Raw genomic sequence first — 16,205 nt, 5'->3', positions numbered from 1 at the left:
ATTTGTACTTGTTTGGAAGCATTTTCAGTTCTCTTTTCAGAATTACTTTTTTGGTGTCCTCCCATTAAATCTTCTAGGCATAACTATGGTTGTATACACAGCTGATGTGATTTGATTTTAATTTTGAGCGTTAGGCAGCAGGGTGTGGGCTCTCCAGGAGCAGTGTTGTTCCTCCCACACCCCCGCCTGGGGCATGGTTTTCCCTGGGGCCTACTCTTATAGTTACAATGAACCACGATATCATTTTAATTTTCTCTTTGAAAAATCTGGCATTTTTCTAGAATGCCTCATAAAATCCCAGCCTCACCACTGAGGTAGGCAAAGTGTACGGGTTAATTAAGCTGGCATGAATTCCTTCCTTAGTTGTCACTGTTTTTAAGTGAGTTCTCAGAACCCGAGGTTACTCTAGGAGTGGCTGTAACGATGAAACGTGCCTTGTTAAGATAGGAAAGTATTGCTCGTAGTAAGACAGTTAAATTAAGTCAATAAAACTAAGCATCCTGAGACTATTTCCCTTAATTCATTGACTTAAAGACCCAGAGGGCAATTCCACCTTTGTGAATTTGTCACCGAAGCAATCAGCATGAAATTGTTCTGTGAGAAGCATTCAGCTTGATGATGTTTTCAAGCTTACAACACTATGAAATATACTTGCTTTTCTGTTATTTGAAGTGCGCTTTCATTCAAGGTAATGTGCTAATGTTTTAAACATACTTCTCTGCTTCTGTCGCTGCCATTCCAGGCTCTTGTTTTCTCCCTGCCAGGAATACGGTGTTTCAGACAGTCTGTTCTCTCATCTTCAGCTCTGTTTAAAAAAGTAAATTGAGGGAGAAAGGAGACAGAAATAGGTACTTAAAAAAACGTCTTTGAGGTGATTTGCTGTTTTAAGGGTCCCAGCTCCCATTTCCGCTGAGGCTGAAATTGTAAAGTTATGGCTGCATGCCATTTTAGGGTTACAAACTGTTCTTTACAACCTGAGACACAACCGTGCAGCTATATATTGTCATCATGCCTCTGCAGGTACTTTCTTTTTTTTCTTTTTTTATCCTCACCCGAGGACATTTTTTCCATTTTTTGTTCAGATAGAGTGGGAGGGAGAGAGAGGAAGAGAGAGAGAAAGAAACATTGACGTGAAAGGGACACATCGAGTGGCTGCCACCTGCACGACCAACCAGGGCCGGGGACAAACTGCAACCAAGGTATGTGCCCTTAGCGGGAACCGAACCCAGGTCCAGAGTGGACCACAGGCCAACGCTCTAACCGCTGAGCCAAACTGGCCAGGGCTGCAGGTACTTTCTTTAACAGCAAATCATCTAGGCTTTTAGTAGATTTCCACAAAAAAAAGCAGATTGCTATGACTTGCTTAATTATGCTATCTATTGTGGCATGTATGTGCTATTATCAAATGCTATTAATTTAAAATTTTAAAATTATATTTTATTTTTATTGATGTTATTACAGATGTCCTCTATCCCCCCATTCCCCTCTCCATCCAGACCCTGCTCTCCCCTTCTTCTGGCCCTCACCACATTGTTGTCTGTGTCCACGGGCTATGCATATATGTTCTTTGGCCAGTCTTTTTACTCCCCGCCCCCTCATCTCTGACATCTGTCAGTCTGTACCATGTATCAAAGCCTCCGGTTCTATTTTGTCACTTTTAAATTTAAATTTTAAAGGAAGACTTTTGTCAATCTGATTGGAGCTGCCCAGTGATTTTAAAAGAACAATGGTAAGACAGTTTACTCATTGATTATTTGTTTGTGCTTATTTTGCATCATGGATAAAAGTCTTTAATTTATGTCTGGTAGGTCTCAGTTTCTGTGTTTGCAAATGCTTCATTTCTGATTAGGAATAGAAATAAACAATGAGGCAAAGAATAGAATAAAAGGGGAAACTTACTAAAAAAAATTTTTTAAGGGTTTTCCAAAGAGTATTCATTAAAATAAGTTTCTCCCAAACATGGGGAGAAAAAAAGACTGTAGAGTGTTCAAAATTGGTAATTTTGGGATAATATATCCAAGCAAAGCAAATCTTATTCCTGATTCTAGGTCTGGAACACACATTACAATTCTTCTCATCTTGCCAGACTGGTTTCATTTTGTTACATTTCTTCCTTTTGGCAAAAATCAAACAGAGACGGGCATTTTCTCATTTTCTCTATTTTTTCATAAAGCGCTGAGTTGATTAATTTTTATGTGACATGCTTTCTTATTGATATTCAAAGTACTCTAGATGTCTCATTAATATCCGAAGGCATATGCACCTAGCTGATGATCTAGAAGCATGTGAACCTTGTTTACTTTTAAAATTAACCTGAGTTTTGGAGTTGGAGACAAATCCTTGGGTAAACTATTTTGACATGAATTAGCCCAGACTCGAAACACTGGGAAACTTGAATAGCAGTTGAAGATAAGCACTCTAAAGGAGAAGAGAATACGTAGGAGTAATTGTGCTAGAAGAGACTTTTCTGATTGTTGAACCTTGGTACGTGTTCACCTATGGGCTTGTTCCACTCATACTCCCAGATGAGTCTCATTCCCATCCATGGTCTTGATCTTTACTCTGCATCTGGGAGGTGCATCTGGGAGTGCCAACTCTCAATCTACAGTTTTTGCCCTGTGAGATTAATGTGATGGCTACAATGAACAGTGCCGCTTTTCCTTGCCTAGCTCCCAGGCTCTGGGTCGTGTGCTTCTGTATCAGACAGTGCAGACAGAAAGCACTGGGGAGACTGTGATGCCATCCACCCCAGAAAGTCACTGTTTTAGTAATGAGTAAATACTAACTTCCCAGAAAGGTTGCAAAGGCTGAGGGCAGATTTCACTCCAGGACTGACCTGACCACAGACCTCCCCAGTTTCCTCTTTCATTCTGAAGAATCCGATTTAAGTTTCACCTCTGGCATTTCTGGGGTTGATGGTAACAGAAGTCATGGCAGGAGTGGCAGAGGCAATGGTAAAAATAATAACTAGCACTCAAAACACATTTCCTAAGGGCGGTGCTGTCCTCAGCATCTTATTTAGTCCTCACAGTAACCCTAAGAGGTCAATTGTCTTCATTATCCCCATTTTCCCATTGTGGAAACTGTCCCAGAGAAGTTATGTAATTTGTCTCCAGTCATAGCAGCTAGTCAGCAGCAGTAACAAGATTGTGCCTTGGAGGGGTGCTCTGGTGGGACACATGAGAAGTTGATTGTGTTGAAAAATATAATCTGATATTTATTATTAAAGAGAAGCAGCCATGTAAATACGACATCTGTGCTGCTCTTCAAACTCAAAGATGCTTCTGTTGACCCACTGTCAACCGGTAAGGCACGTCCTTTCTGCTCTTTTTCTACTGGGTGGGAGCTGATCTTGTGCTCTGCTTTCTTAGCTGTTCTGCTGGTGAGCAATGACAAGAATGTGGTGACCTCAGGCCGGACATAGAGGTTGCCTGTGGTCAGTAAATGAGACCAACGGTGACCAGGACCCATTGGAGAATAAGCCCACAGCATTGAAAACTGCCTTCCAATTACATAAGCCAATCTTGGAACTTTTGAGACTTCTTAAGGCTACAATAATAAAACATGGAGGCTAGGAACTTGGACCTTCTAATTGTTTAACTTGAATTTGGCCTGTGGGAGTGCGTCTTCATTCCTGCCCCGTTTGATTTCCTGCTGATAATAAAAGCTCTGGTTATTTTGTCAGTCCTGAAGGCTTTCTGGGGCTTAGTGGGAAGCCAAGAATATGAGGCATGTACATCCTTCAAAAACATAAAAGTCCATTTGAAAATACTGGGCAAATAATCCTACATTTGGCTAAACTTTAAACATTGACAAATAAGTTTAGAATCTTTAACAACATATTAAAATATAAATGATACATTATGGAGCCAAGTTAAAAAAAAAAAAAAAGCAACAACAACAAAAAACACACAAAAATTCTGATCTTTGGATGGGAAAGCACTTCTCTTCCTAAAACCAAAAGAACAAACCACAGAAGAAACAGGGTGATAGATTAGGTTATTTTAAACTAGGAGTTTCAGTGCAAAAATACCCATAGAAGTATCATTTATTGTCACAAAAATTTAGAAATAAAACATACAGTAGAAGAGGAAAATTTCATGGTGGACCATTATGCAACTATTATAATTTGACTTATGAAAAATCGTAGTAGAAGGAAATGGTGATGCTAGATCTTTAAGTTAAAACACTGGCTATCAAATTATTTGTACATTACAGAGTTGGCCATGTTTAAAACATACCTCTCTGTCCTATGTTTAGGGAAACTGCAGACAGGGTAGTCACCTTAAGTAAAAGGGTATAGGGATTATTTTGAAGGTGGTAATTTCTCCTGGTTTATATTTTTTTCTTACACTTTCCTGCATATTAATCTTTTTAAACATGATTACTTCATATTAAAGAAATAAAAACTACTCATGGAGAGAAAAAAAAAAGAGAATAAAACATACCCAAATTCAATAGGCGGTTCACATCACCCGTAATCTAAGTTAGCAGATGAAAGAGTGATTTTTATTTCCTCAAATAGTTCGTAAGTTTAAGGTATCTTTTGAGAAAAATGTATTATTTTTATGATAAAAATTAAAACAGATTAGGAATGACAGGCCAGAGTTGAGGCAATGTCAATTTTTATAAAGGAGAAGAAACTTTGACTTTGGAGAACAGTTATTTTGCTGCCTTTGTGTATTATTGTAGGACATTATCTTTTGGATTTTATGCATCATTGAAAATGTTAATCTGATCTTATAGCTAATAAAATTATAAGGTAGATAGTTCATTTAATAAGGGATGTGGGATGAAACTTATTTAGATACTTGAAGCATCTGTCTAGGAAGGACACTTTCACGGATTTCCAATGGGCTGTAATAACGCTTCCTTGGTCTAAGAGCAGTCGGTAATGTTTAGAAAGGGACAAGTCAGCATACTGAGACCATTCTCAGAAGAGATGGTTCAACTGGAATAACGAAGATGGAAGAAAACTTGAAGGTAGTCGACTTCATTCTTTCCCTTCCTCATTTTACAGACGAAGCCCAGAAAGATTGTGTCCCAAAGACCACAAGGCTCTAGGTGACTTGATTGGAGCTTTTGGGTGTCTTTGGACTCCCTCATTGTTGCTATTTCTAATATTCCATTCTGTTAATTGGAAAACAGTTTAGTAATGATGAATAACATTATATTGCCATTTTTCCTGGATTCGTAAAAATCAAAAGCTAAGATTATTCAGCACTTCCCTAATGATATTAGAAAAAGAGCCTAAAGGCCTATTGTGCTTCCAAGAAAAACTTTCACCTTCACAGGCATGGCTCGTATTCTCCTCAGTGTGGTGTGAACATTTTGTTCCTGAGCACAGGTTTATTTATTGCACATCTGGTTTCCATGTGTGTTCTGGACGACAGCAGCTACTGAGTACCCAGAGATCACTTGACACTGCACCCTGGAAGTTGTTCCTTAACAAGTATTGATAATGTATAACTTACATATCACAAAGTTAATTCCTTTGAAGTGTACAATTCAGTGGTTTTTAGTATATTTACAGAGTTGTGTAACCATCGCCATAATATAATTGTAGAACATTTTCTTTTCTTTAAAATTAAAAAAAAATTTTTTCTATCACAGTTTTCATTCAATGTTATTTTGTATTAGTTTCAGGTGTACAGCATAGTAGTTAGACAACCATATTCTTCACAAAGTGTTCCACCTGATATTTCCAGTACCTACCTGGCACCATACATAGTTGTTACAATATTATTGACTATATTCCCTATGATGTACTTTACATCCCTATGACTGCCAATCTGTACTTCTCAATCCCTTCACCTTTTTACCCAGTCACCTCTGGCAACCATCAGTCTGTTCTCTGCATCTATGAGTTTGTTTAATTGCACAACATTTTCATCACCCTCCAAAGAAGTCTTGTATTCTCTCTCCCTCTTCTCCTCTTTCCTTCCCCCAGCCCTAGGCAGCCATGCTGAACATTTCATATGCATAGAATCATTCATTAGGTGAGAAAGCTGGAAATTTTAATTTGAAGCTCAAAGACCACTTAGTCGAACAAAACCTGGTTACTATGCGGGCCCTTTCTTCTCAATAGTGTCCCAAGTGTGAAATTAGGACCAGATGAACTCAATGTTGTCATCTGTTTAATTGTTAGAGTAAGGGGCCTATATTTGTTTTCTGGAGTTCTTTTAATTAAGATTCAAATTAAAAACTATATGGGAGTGCATACCTATTACTATGAGATTGTTATAAGCTGTGTCATAAACAAAATTGTTAGGTTAGACCACTGCTTAGTTGGGGCCTTGAGTGAATGACCTGACTTTTCTAAGACCCAATTTTCTTATCTGTAAAAATGGGGATTATAATATTAGCTCTTACCTTGTATGGTGCTTGCAAGAATTACTAGAATAATGTATATAAAAGGCCTACAACAGTGCTTGGTGTTTAATACATGTTAAGTGAATGTTAGCTACTGTTAGCAGTATCATTTATAATAAACTGTAGAACGTAATTTTTTTTTTTGTTAGTCGTCACCTGAGGATGTTTTTCCATTGATTTCTAGATAAAATGGAAGGGAAGGGGGTGGGGGAGAGAAACATTGATGTGAGAGAGATACATCAATTGGTTGCCTCCTGCAGGACCCTGACTGGGGCCTGGGATTGAACTAACAACCCACACATGTGCCCTTGACTGAGCCTCAAACCTCAACCCTTCCGTATGTGGGCCGACGCTCTAACTACTGAACCAAACTGAGCAGGGCTGTAGAATGTTATTTTATTTAATGTTTTATGACTTTATGTATGCCTTACTAAGGATTTGAGTTAGCTTGAAAGAATATTTGCATTCCTTTAAACACACACACACACAGAAATAAAACCAGGGATGATAAAGTTAGTAAAAAATAATATCGGAGGAAAGGATAATAACTTTAGTAATGATAGCTAACATTTACATAGCAGGTTTTCAATAGACATTTTTTTAGTGTCTTTCCTGGTGAGCTGAGGGAATAATGCCAGATCAGAAATGGGCAGAGACAATCAAATGATAGCTCCACGTTGGGAGGGGCCTTTGACGGTCTCTAGTCCACCTTCCTACCCCGTGCATGAGCCATTGCTACACAGGACAGCTGGTGTGGTGTTGGAACTCACGGTGTGAAGGTGAGCTCAACCTCTCACAATATGTATAGCTACCTTTTATTAAGCACTTACCATGGATGAAGCTAGAATTAGAACTCAAATGGGTTCTAAAACTATATAATTATGATACAAACTTGCCCACTCAAAGCAACTAGTTTCCTCGTTTAATAGTTCTGTTTTCTGGAATGTTCTTATACATATTAAACTGAAAGGTACAGTCTTATAGGTACCTCTTCCCCTTGATTTTCATAGAATCTTCTACATGGAAGAAGCAAATGCCTAGTCAGATAATCCCCCAGATATCTGAAGACAGCTATCATGGTTCTTACCCTACTTGGCTCTCTTGCTTAGACGTCAGGGTTATTTTTTACTGTTCTTTAGATTACATAGTCCGACACACTACAGCTATTTCCTTTTCCTGGAGGGTGCTCTCCCTTTGAGTACGCTCAGTGAACTCCTATGTGGTCTTCAGGTTCCTTTCCACCGTGCCTTCCAGCAGTAACTTTCCTGGTGCCCGGACTGGGCCCTTCCTCCTCATGCTCCCACAGCACTCCTCTTCACACTGACAGTTCGCTGTCACAGGCCTGTTCCCTCCCCTGCACTGTGTCCCTGATGAAGAGCTACCTTTGTGCTCCAGACCCATCCCAGCACCTGACCCACGGTCAATGCAGCGGAAGTGAGAATTTCGATCTTACTTCATATGGATTTCTTACTGTATCTGGTTTTACAGAGGTATCAATGATAAGAAATGTCTTTGGTCAAAAGATGTGTAGGTAAACCTTGATTAACTGAGGACCAAAAGTAGCATCATCTGGGGAATATGACTGTGATGAGGGCCTTTTGGTCCATTACGGTGCCTTTCATTTTGACTTGGTAAAAATATCCACTAATTGCCCAATGTAAGCAAGATGCTTGTTTGTTGGACAAGGTGATACCCACCACCTTTGCTCAGAGAGATTTAGATAAACTGATTATAGTATTGACAATGTGGTTGAATCATAAAGTTCACAGTAATCATAGTCCTGGCATTCTAAAGAGTGCTGATAAGAAGATAAAGTCCAAAGCTATACTTCTGCTTTAATCTGAGATCTTGGCAGTTTTTCATCGAGTATGCATAGCTAAAGGGGTAATTTTTTTAGTGGTATCTCACTGTGATTTGATTTGATTTATTTACTTTTGTGGATAAAGGGTTAATTTAAGAAAGAGCATGTAACTGGGGCAACAAGGGAGCTGGAAAGAATGTGGATCTCACCAAGAGTCTGCTGTAATTCCTAAAAGTAGTCTGTGTCTTTTTTCTAATGGGGAAAAAACAGACTTTCTTTAATTAATAGTGCCTATTGTAATTGTAAACAGAAAACATGATTTCATAGAAACTAAATATTTGATTACAATTTTTACAAAATTTTCACAGAATTTGATTGACAAGAAAAGGAATGGTAGTACATAATTTTACTAATAAAACTATTCACTTAATATGGGATTTGCTTAATATACTATTGCTTTAAATTAAGATAGTTTTAATTGAAGATAAGTATACTTCTTTTTCCTTTTCTTTTTTAAAATTATTAAAAGAATTTTTTTCTTGTTGATTTATATAGAGAGAGGAAGGGACAAGGAGAGAGAGGTAGAAACATCGATAAGAGAGAACATCGATTGGCCGCCTCCTGCATGCCCCCCACTGGGAATTTGGCCCACAACCTGGGTATGTGCCCTGAATGAGAATTGAACCAGCGACCTCTTGGTGCATAGGTGGATGATCAACCAGTGGACCTTTTCTTCTTTTTTATTGAATTTATGGGGGTGACATTTGTTAGTAAAATTATATAGGTTTCAGATGTACAATTCTACAATACATCATCTGTATATCATATTGTGTGCTGTTCACTGTCCCAAGTCAAGTCTCCTTCCATCACCATTTATCCTCCTTAAAATCTCCTTCTACCTTCTCCCACGCTCCTTTCCCTCTGGCAATTACCATACTGTAGTCTGTGTCTATGAGTTTGTTTTCTTTCTTAATACCTTCACCTTTTTACCTTAAATGAACTCATTAGGCCCCAACTGGAACATTCTACACGGGTCCGGCGTGCTGGTGGCGATATCTGTCTTCAGGACTTGCAGAGTGCCTACTCTGAGGGCTAGACCTCATACTTCTCCCTCCACGGCCCCTACAGTCGCTGTCTCTTGCCACTTGAGTTTGAATTTGCCCATTTTCAAATCCAAACTGAGGCTTGCCTTCCATGTGAGCTGTTATAATACCAGACAACCAGTGAATTCCTCTTCTCCCTTCCCTTTTTGCCAGTTCAGGGCTTTCTCTTCCGTCAGCCTGTGCTCGTGGAGGCCGAGGGGCACTTGCACTCGGAGTGGCCCCCAGAGGTCTAGCTGGGGTCTGCAGGAGGAAGCCAGACGTGGAGTTCTCTCTGAGTGCCCAGCTGGCGCCGTCCAGGCGCTGGGGCCATGCTCCTGTTTTAGGAAGCTCTCCGTTCCCCAGGGTCCGTTCATTCCAGAGAGCTCAACACGTTCGAAAGTTGTCCTTTATGCTGAAGGGTCACGGGCCTCTAGAATACCCATCCTTGTTCCAGCTCTGTGCCCTGGAACCACAGAGGAATCATCTACTGACACCCACAGGGCCTCTTATTTCTGTTCAGCTCAAAAACACCAGATTATTTTCAACCATTGCTCGTCATGCATGTTTTTCAGACTCTTCTCCATGGTTTGCCTTGTTGTTCTGTGGTCCTCAGACTAAACACAGTACTCCCAGTATAAACCTACCAGGAGGTTGGGATTACCGGCTGCTTTCCTGGACGCTGCTCTTCTGATGATGTATGCCCAGAGTGCATAAGATCTTTCAAAAATAATAACACGTGTCACTTTTTGAACAGTTTTTGTTTTCAAGGTAGTGTGCCAAAGTGCCTTACATGTGTTATGCCATTTGATCTTCATAACAATACTGGGGTGTGCATTGCTATTGTATTTCCTTGATTCTAGGACACTGTTAACGGCAAGACACACCATCAATTAAATTGTAGTTTTTCAGGGCAAATAGACAAGGCAAATTTGATGGAATGGTGTTTTCCATCACATTAAGTGTATCCAGAAAGTACAAGAGTCATGTCAGTTTCAGAAAAGTTAGCGTGTGTGTTGGGAGAGGGGGACAGAAAGCACATCTCAGAATCGTGGAAATGTATCTTCATTCTGCAGACGAGGAGACCAAGCTTATGGCATTTGAGTAACTTGCCACAGTCTGTAGAAGGGAGAACTGGAACTCACACCCAGCTCTGCCGATGGTATTGTGAGCTCCCACCGTTCCTGCTACTTCCTCCCAAGGAGCCCTAAATGGAGATTGGCCCATCCCAGACTCCCAAGGCTTTCTCACGAAACAGCTGTCAACCCAGGTGACTCCAGCCTGCACTTGTGTGTGGGAACCTCAAGACAGAGGTCTACCTTTATTCTTGGCAGTGAACCCCTTTCTGCATGTTCTCTCCCCATCTTTATAGAGTGTTATTACCAGATCACAGAGTATACATGTTTTTGTGGCTCTGCAAACATATTACTAAATTATGCCTGAAAGTGTTGTATTCATGAACAACGTCTCCAGCAGTGAGGTTGGTTTAGCACACTTGTTACAAGTTTTTAATGTAATCCGGACTGGGAATTTGGGTCTGTCGAGGGAAACTCACGCATTTGATTCTCATCTGGCATTCCTCGGCCCCCCGGAAGCCCCCATCTTGGGCTGACCCAGGCCTGCGCGTTACCCTGTCATTGCTCCTTTGCAGGTAATATACGCCTCCTGTTTCTGTGGCCTCTGGACTCGGCCTTGGGGCCGCACTGCCCTAAACTTGGCTCTGCTTCCACTTGCCTTCTGAGCATGCGCACGTCTTTCTTCTTTCCTTTATTGTAAAAATCCGAGTGACTGGATGCAGTTTATTGAACATCTCTGAACCCAGAGGCTGACTCATGACAGTAACAGAATAAGTGGATAGAGAATTAAAAGCAGTTCTTTTTTTAGATCCATTGTGGTTGAAGGCACACCTTCTGGGAGACACATAGATGATTAATTAGCAAGAAACCCATTCTAATTGTTCTAGTTCTCTCTAGCGTCTAGATGAAGACAGGGAGGAGGCAGAAAGTGTCAAGAGTGTATAATTGAAGGCTTTAAGGAGAGGAACCTGCCTAGTAGACTTCAAATGACAAAAGGATTGCCCGGCTGGTGTGGCTCAGTGATTGAGCGTCCACCCGTGCACCATGAAGTCGCCGGTTTGATTCCCGGTCAGGACACATGCCCAGGTTGTGGGCCAGATCCCCGGTGGGGGCCATGCAGGAGGTTGTTGGTGCTCTCTCTCATTGATGTTTCTATCTCTCTCTCCCTCACCTTCCTCTCTCTAAAATCAATAAAGAAAAAAAAAATCAAATGACAAAAGGATAGAGCTGAGGAAGAGAATTTCCACCCATGTATAGTGTACAGTGTATTCTCTTAGCTCCAGGGGGTATAGAATTGCAACTAAGAAGTACATGTATTTTATTTTTTAAATGGGAATAAAGGAAAAAGTCAAATATACATCTTACCTTCTACTAAGACCACACTCAGTTACATGCATGGCTTTGAAAAGTTGTTAGGTTTCATAACCCTGTTTAACAGGTAAAGGATGAGTAAGAGTGAACTTCCCCAGATGCTTCTTTAGACTCTGACTCATTGGTCACCGTCCTGCCTTTCTTGGTTAAAGACCACTTTTCTGTCTCAAAATGTAGGTGTGTTACTTAAAAAGAAAACCACAAACCATATTAAAATAGCTCAAGTTTAGACTCAAATTTAAGTTTGCTTTAGTGTTGTATTGTGCTTTAAAAGTGTATTAATGCTCAAAAGGATAAAGGTACCTTGATAAGAGGTGACTCCTGGGTTGTGAACGAAGGTGGTAGATATTACAGATCTCGAGTTTTATCAACCCATAGCACAGCTCTGCTCTTTGCCCGGTGGAATTCAGTATTTGCCGAAGGCAGTATATTTTTATGTGCTTCATGATGCATGCTTCCGAAGACACAGGTTTGGAAGTTTGGGAAGGGAGAGGAAGAGTAGGTACACTCTCTCTAGTTTCAGCTACTGCCTCTGTGCTCAGGTCCTTTATTGTTTCTGTGTGCCATTATTCAGGCAGAGTAAGGTCCTGATACAGCCATAGCAAGCTGGTTTTGTTCTCACCAAGTCTAACACTTCTGTCATATTTTCCTTCTCAGATCTTCTTTCTTCTTGCCATTAAAGCAAATGTTTCATTTCGGAGCTAGTCTAAACCAGTGCCCTTCCAATAGACGTCCATATGCGTCAACTGGGTTATGTCGATGAAATGCGGCTTCTGATCCTGCAGTATGGCCAAAGCTCTGCATTGCCAACAAGCTTCCAGCAAGCTTCTGGTCCATGGACCAAACTTTGATTTTATTTTTAAATTAATTAATTTATTTTTGTTACAGATGTCCCCCCCCCCCCCCATTCCTCCCTCCTCCTCCCTCCCCGCCCTGTCCCCAGCTTTGTTGTCCATGTCCATTGGTCATGCATACATGCATATAAGTTCTGTGGTTTATCTCTCCCCCACCACACCCTCTTCTGTACTCCACTTCCACGTCTCTGGGACTACCCTATTCCTCGGACTGTTATGTTCATTATATTCCACAAATAAGTGACATCATATGATACTTGTCTTTCTCTGTTTGGCTTGTTTTGCTTAAAATAATACTTTCCAGGTCCCCCCATGTCATCTCAAAGGATAAGAGATCTTTCTTTCTTCCAGCTGCATAGTACTCCATTGTGTATATGTACCACTGCTTTTTTATCCATTTGTCTACTGATGGACACTTGGGCTGTTTTCAGATCTTAGCTATTGTAAATAGTGCTGCTGTGAACATGGTGGTACATACATTCTTTCTGATTGGTGTTTCAGGCTTCTTAGGGTGTATTCCTAGAAGTGGGATCACCGGGTCAAATGGAAGTTCAATTTTTAATTTTTTGAGATAACACCATATTGTTTTCCACAGTGGCTGCACCAGTCTGCATTCCCACCAGCAGTGTACTAGAGAGTCCCCTTTTCTCCACACCCTCGCCAACACTTGTTGTTGGATGATTTGTTGATGGTGGCCATTCTGACAGGTGTGAGGTGATACCTCATTGTTTTAATTTGCATCTCTCTGATGATTAGTGATGTTGAGCATTTCTTCATATGTCTCTTGGCCATTTGTATGATGGACCACACTTTGAGTAACAAGGATCTCAAGGTTTTTTACTGTCAGTGCGACTAGGGAGACAGGTGGGGGAAAGGTGAGCGATGAAGTAAAGCCCCACATGTTCATTGATGACCGTGGTTCCTTTGGTGCCCATTTGAGTTCAGAGAGGCAGCAGTGCACATGGATTAAGGACCTTGAGCCCTGCGATCCTCTCTCTACCACCCAGCAGTTGACTCACATGGGCACATTACTAATCTCTCTAAACTTTAGTTTCTGAATTTGTGACATGTAGCTAATATAAAAACCTACTTTATAAGGTTACTGTGATGATGACATGATATAATACATATAAAGTATTTAGTAACTACTTGCTAAACGTTAGCTAGAAAGCATTTGTTGAATACCAACTGCATGCCTGGCATGTTAAGGTAGGTAGGCAAAGATTAAAGGCAACTCTTAAATTTCAATAGGGTTTGAATTGGTTTGTTTGGTGGTGGTGGAGGGTGGTTCCCAGGAGTTGAGATTAGATCTAAAACTTTTTTTTTTTTTGATTCTCACTCGAGGATTTTTCCATTTTATCTTCAGATGGGGGGTGGGGAGGGAGAAACATCAACGTGAGAGAGACACATGGATTGGTTGCCTCTCGCACAACCCCGACCAGGGCAGAGGATGAACTGCAACCGAGGTACATGCCCTCAACCAGAATCGAACCCACAACTCTCTGGTCCGTGGGCTGATGCTCTAACCGCTGAGCCAAACCGGCCAGGACTAGATCTAAAACTTTAAACTCCAAGGGCAGGGCCCTTCCTGCCTACTTCTTTCTACATGCTCTTTGGCTGTTCTTAATGTTGTGTAGTCATATCATGCAAACCTGCTTTCAGACAACTTGAATCATGTGAAACCCATATGCTGAGTCACTGTGGATTTAATGTGTTCTAACCTTTAAAACCAAAAGTGAGTTATGGCTTCTTGGGTTTGTGTGAGTTATCTCAGGATAAAAATTAAAGGATAGGTATTTGTTTCATTTCTTCTTCTTTTTTTAAATCCTCACCTGATGATATTTTTCCATTTATCTTCAGATAGAGTGGGAGGGGGAGAGAGAAAGAAAGAAACATTGATGTGAGAGAGGCATATTGATTGGTTGCCTTAGGGACCAAACTGCAACCAAAATACTTGCCCTTGACTGGAATAGAACCCGAGACTCTTTGATCTAACTGCTGAGCCAAACCAGTCAGGGCTTGTTTTGTTTCTTATCAGCTGAATTGTTTTGCTTGATCAACCAGAATTAAGTGGTATCAAAGGATAGGCATAATCAATTTCTATTCTGGTGGATCAAATTCTGAGCATACACCTGCCTTCCACTTTGGCATCTACCTCAAAGAACTCTGCCTTTGCATGCACTTACGTGTTTTTCTAATAACTTCGTAAAAATTTTTCACCTTGACTCTTTTCCAACAAGAACAGCACAAACGTGTGTGTACCTGTAAGGAGCTGGGTGTTTCTAGGTTTCATCTATCTTTTTACTTTTCTTTGGAATCCTGTCTTGAAAAGGAAATGGCCACTGACCCAAAATCAGCTTTTCTTTATCTAATTATTTCTCTAGTTATTAAGACTTGCATGCTTTTTATTATTTTTTTAAAGCTTACAATAGTTCTCTTTGTGATACATACTTTTATAATTTTTTTAAAAAGATACTAGCTTGGTGAAAACTCCCCAGTGTGATGTTGTGTTTGTAAAAACATAATAATCTCACTGAGCAGAGCCTTCAGACAGTGAAAACAGTGAAATTAAAGCAATATTCAATGTAGGCACTGACAGATTGTGTTCTTTAAATATTTTGACAATGTATTTTTTCTTGTTTTGTTTTGTGTGTGTCTATTTTTGTAATAAGAAACGTGAAAGTGATTTTTGCCACTGGTTATTCTGTGGGAACAAAGAAAATTACCTGTTCTTCCTTCGAGTATTGACATATGTTGATTGGTTTTTTTGTAACTCTGCTCATTATTCCTGTGTCTTTGCAAATTTTTTTTAAAAAAACAGCTTCCTTGCGATATAATTTACAAACCATAAAATTCGCCCATTTAAAGTGTACAATTCAAAGATTTTAGTTTAATCACAGAATTGTCTTTGCAGATTTTTTCCAGTACATTTTTCTTGTCTCTTTCTACTGTGTATGCCCAAATCCCTCCATATTACCATTCCTTGAATGACTTTTGTTACAACTTAACAGTTTTTGGTAAATATAGGTGCCATGACAATGAACTCTTAGAAGCTACAAGGCACTTCTTGATTACATTGTGGCTTTTTATTAACTTGATAGTAGTGCTGTTTTAATGATGAATCAATATCTGTCAACTATGCCATGTGTTAATAAGCCTGGCATGTTTCTCCTTCTCCTCTCTCCTTCCTTCTCCCTAACCTTCATCCTCCACAAATACCCAGTTTGGCTTTTTTACCTGAAATATTGCCTTGTTTCCCTAGTGTGACAGAACTGAACTCTGATGGCGCCGTCACCACCTTACTTCCTCTGGGGCGCGCCGTTCACCGTGGTGACTTGACAAAGAGACCAGCGCCGGTTTAATTTTGAGCCCCGTATCTTTTTTATTTGTGAAAGAACACCATTGTTTAGCTGGATTATAAGAAAATAACCAATCGAAAGTCATGTGACTTATTTTACAAAATCCTATTCTGGGCAGCTCACACTTACCATCATTGAATGCTTTGTAGCTCCAGGCCCCAGCATCAAGAGCAGGGATGGGAGGTGGTGAGTGGAGGCTGAGTTAAAGTCAGAATGCCTTCCCAGCACCTGCCCGTTACCCTGTGCCCAGCTATCCTCCACTTTCTTCATTTGTTCGTTTCCTTAAACCTGCT

The 16,205-nt window shown here is 40.3% G+C and overlaps 1 long non-coding RNA gene across 1 annotated transcript; it reads left to right on the top strand.

Moving 5' to 3' along the window:
* Nucleotides 1-387: 387 nt before the first annotated feature.
* LOC118617101 lies at nt 388-15,926 on the top strand. The gene is made up of 3 exons (XR_004956795.1): nt 388-688; nt 1,677-1,729; nt 15,816-15,926. It is a non-coding gene; the product is annotated as an uncharacterized LOC118617101 (long non-coding RNA).
* Nucleotides 15,927-16,205: the final 279 nt, after the last annotated feature.

This window comes from Molossus molossus, unplaced genomic scaffold, assembly GCF_014108415.1.
Source record: "Molossus molossus isolate mMolMol1 unplaced genomic scaffold, mMolMol1.p scaffold_m16_p_5, whole genome shotgun sequence".
NCBI lineage: Eukaryota > Metazoa > Chordata > Mammalia > Chiroptera > Molossidae > Molossus > Molossus molossus.
Note: the sequence above shows the minus strand (reverse complement) of the source record. Positions and strands in the feature narration are given on the sequence as shown.